This window comes from Furipterus horrens, unplaced genomic scaffold (genome assembly GCF_987537825.1).
Source record: "Furipterus horrens unplaced genomic scaffold, mFurHor1.1.pri manual_scaffold_6, whole genome shotgun sequence".
NCBI lineage: Eukaryota > Metazoa > Chordata > Mammalia > Chiroptera > Furipteridae > Furipterus > Furipterus horrens.
Window position 1 is genome coordinate 46,745,642 of NW_028327176.1, and position 4,249 is coordinate 46,749,890.

General features: G+C 36.9%; 1 pseudogene; it reads left to right on the plus strand.

The window, feature by feature from the left end:
* Positions 1-3,967: 3,967 nt before the first annotated feature.
* Positions 3,968-4,047, plus strand: LOC150006085 (U4 spliceosomal RNA; annotated as a pseudogene).
* Positions 4,048-4,249: the final 202 nt, after the last annotated feature.

Here is a 4,249-nt window from a genome sequence, read left to right on the forward strand (position 1 = left end):
CTTATGTGCACACAGATGTTTATAGCAGCTTAATTCATAATTGAGCAAACCTAAAAGCAACCAAGATGTCTTTCAGTGCGTGATTGGATAAATAAACTGTGGTACATCAAGACAATGGAATATTATTAAACACTTAAAGGAAATGAACTGTTAAACCATGAAAAGACATGGAGGAAATGAGAGGTAGATATGAAAAGGCTACATGCTGTATGATTCCAACTATATGACTAACATTCTGGGAAAGACAGTGAAAAAAGATCAGTGGTTGGCAGGGGTAAAGAGGAGGATGGGATGAATAAGTGGAGTATAGAGGATTTTTAGGGCAGGAAAACTATATGATACTATAATGGTGGATACATATCATTATATATTTGTCCAAACCCATAGAATGTACAACACAAAGACTGAACCTTAAGGTAGACTGTGGATTTCTGTAGAAATGATGCTGCCAATGTAGGTTCTTTAATTGTAACAAATGTACCACTCTGGTGGGAGATATTGATAATGAGGGAGGCTATGTATAATAGAGGCAATCTCTGTGTCTTCTATTCAATTTTTCTGTGATTCTAAAGCTACTCTAAAAATAATATATTAAAAAGATAAGTCCTACTTCCAGCCAAGATGACCTAGACAGACACGCTGCATCTCCCTCCACAATGAAGAAGGAATACAACTACCTCAAAACGAGAGACAACCAGAAGTTCCAGAAAATCAAGCTGCATGGAAGTCCAACAAACAAAGATATAAAGAAGAAATACTCATCCAGACAGGTAGGAGGGACTGAGCCGAGGTGGAGAGGATGTGGTGTGGTGGTAGCAGCAGCGTAAGCAGCAGCAGGCCAGTGGAAAGTGCAGTCACACATTTAAGAAAGTCAGGAGGGACACCTGGGGAGTGTTCCCAGCTCCTGACCAGACAATACAACTCACAGTCCCAGCACCAGGGAAAATCAAACCTAATTGCTTCTGACTGTGCAAACTAATGGGGGTTGCGGCAGAGGAAGAAAGTGCTTGTTTTTTAGCTGAGTCCACTTGTTTAAAGGGCCCCCATAGTCCTAGAATGTCCTCAGACCCACCCACTCTGGGAACAATGGTTGGGGCAACAGCTAGAGAGGTGCCAGTCCCATAGGAAAATGGGAGAAGTGCCCTGAAAAGGGGAGAGTGCTGAGTAAGCAGCATTATACCCTCTCAGACCCCCCCCTCACATACATCACCACAATGTGGTGAAACAGGTCTCCCTGTACTGATGAATACCTAAGGCTCTGCCCTTTACAGTGTAACAGGTGCAACAGCTCTACCTAAGACATAAAGGCAAACAAGCACAGGAGCCTGTCAAGTTGAGGAGACAGAAAACCATGGCCCAAAATGGGGAATGAATCAAGGTTCCAGTGGGAGAAATAAGTGATGAAGAGATAGCCAACCTAAAAAATGAGAAGATAGGTGTCCTAACAGATGCAGAGTTCAAAACACTGGTGATAAAGATGCTCACAAACTTGACAGATATCCTTAAGTATGGCAAATCCATAAGGGAAGAAGTGAAAGCTATGTTAAATGAAACGAAGGAAAATCCACACAAAACCAGTGGTGAAGGTAAGAAAACCAAGGTTCAAATCAGTAATTTGGAACATAAGGAGGAAAAAAACAGTCAACCAGTACAGAATGAGGAAACAAGAATTGAAAAAAATGAGGAGAGGCTTAGGAACCTCTGGAACAACTTTAAATGTGCAAACATTGGAACCATAGGGGTGCCAGAAGGAGAAGAGGAAGAACAAGAAGTTGAAAACTTATGTGAGAAAAAAATGAAGGAAAACTCCCCAAATTTGGCAAATGAAACAGATACAAGTCCAGGAAGCATAGAGTCCAAACAAGCTAGACCCAAAAAGGACCACACCAAGACACATCATAATTAAAATGCAAAAGGTTCAAGCTAGAGAATCTTAAAAGCAGCAAGAAAAAGCTGAGCATTACCAACAAAGGGGTGCCTATAAGACTTTCAGCTGATTTCTCAAAAGAAACTTGGCAGGCAAGAAGGGACTAGCAAGAAGTATTCATGGTGATGAAAAGCAAGGACTTACAACCAAGATTACTTTATTCAGCAAAGCTATCATTTAGAATGGAAGGGCAGATGAAGTGCTTCCCAGACAAGGTAAAGCTTAAGGAACTCATCATCACCAAACTATTTTTATATGAAATGTCAGAGGGACTTATTTAAGAAAAAGAAGATCAAAATTATAAACATTAAAATGACAACAAACTCACAACTATCAACAACTGAATCTAAAAAATTAAAACAAAATTTAACTAAGCAAACCAGAATAGGATAAGAATCATAGGTATGGGGATCATTTGGAGGGTTATGAGCTGGGAGGGGGAAGGGGGATAAATGGGGAAATGGTGTAGGGATTAAGAAGCATAATTGGTTGGTACAAAATAGACAGGGGAATGTTAAGAATCATATAGGAAAGGGTGAAGTCAAAGAATTTATATACACGACCCATGGACATGAACTAAAGGGGGTGGGATTACTGGAGGGAAGGGGGATACTGGGGGAGCAAAGGGGAAAAAATTGAAACTACTGTAACAACGTAATCAATAAAATGTACTTTAAAAAAATAAAAATAAAATAAAAAGATAAGTCCTGCGTATATTCACTAACATGGAGTTTTAAGATAATTCACCTTAAGAGGATAATATGGGAGTATCATTAACAACTGTATGCCAATGAATCTAGAATTTAGATGAAATTGACAAATTCCTTAAAAAGAAAAACACAACATACCAAATCATACAAGAAGAAGTAAAAAATATGAATAGTTCTATATCTATTTAATAAATTGAATTCTTTATTAAAAATTGCCTCAAAGAAAACTAAATTTCTAGCCACATTCAAGGAAGAAATAATTTCAAATGTATACATAAATTCTTTCTGAAAGTAGCCTAGGAGGGAACACTTTTCAATTTCTGTAACACCAAAACCTGGTAAGGATATTAAAATCAAAGAAAATTACCGACCCTATCTCTCACAGCCATGGACACAAAAATCCTTTCAAAACATTAGCAAATAGTATACAAAAAGTATAGTGCATCATGACCAAGTGTACTTTGTCTTAGGAATATAGGTTATTACAACATTCTAAAGTCAATCAATTAGTAATATTAACAAACCAAGGGAGGAAAAAACACATATGATTATCACAATAAATGCAGGAAAAACATGACAAAATTTAACAACTATTCATTTAAAAACTCTCAGCAAACTAGAAAAAAACTTCCTAAAAATACTATCTTGTTTAAATTTGCACTCGTATTTGCAATACTGAGGTTATGCATTCTTTTTATATGTTGGCTAACTTTTTAGATTTTCTCTTCTATGAGTTACCTATTCAGGATCTATCAGGGACTTACTGTCTCTCTGATCAATATATAAGATCTAAGATGTCATAAAGACTGCTTTTGTTCACCAATATCTAGTTTTACTCTCCCTTCTAGGCACACAGCTAAGCTATATTTTCTACTATCCTTATATCTAGGTAAGACCATGTACTTTATGTGACCATATAATCTTCTATGAATAAACATATATGTAAACGTTTTTCTCCTTCCTTTATTTATTCACTCAACAAACACTTTTCTTAGTGTTCCAGGCACTATTCTAGCCACTAAGTTATAGCAGTAAGAAAATTGAGACAAAAATCTCTATCTTCATTGTGATAACATTTTAGAGCAACTGACAGTAAATAGGTAAAGTTATAATTTCATATAGACTAAATGCTATGGAGAAAAATTAAGAAAGAAATGGTGATTATCAGGATGAAGGTTACAATGTTAGAATGGTCTGTGTAAGAGTTCACTGAGAAGGTATCATTTAGGCAGAGACTTAAGGGAGATGAGAGAGTTAGTCATGCCGCTATCTAGAGGAAGAGTGATCCAAGCAAAGGAAAAGACAAATTAAAAAAATAAAAAATCTCTCCAGCTCTTCTCAGTGGCGGTGTCATAGCCAACGAGGTTTATCCGGGGTGTGATTATTGCTAATTGAAAAATCTTCCAGGCAAAGGAAAAAATAAATTAAAAAAAAAAAATTCCCAAGGTGGAAGCATGCCTTGCGTGTTTAAAAAATAAAAATTCAAGGAGCTTAGTATAGCTTGAGCATGGTGAGTAAAACAGAGGTGACTATAAAATTGTGTGAAAGAAGTAGACCAGTAAGGTCTTCTGGCCACTGTGAGAATCTGTGCTTTCCATCTGAGAGACAGAGC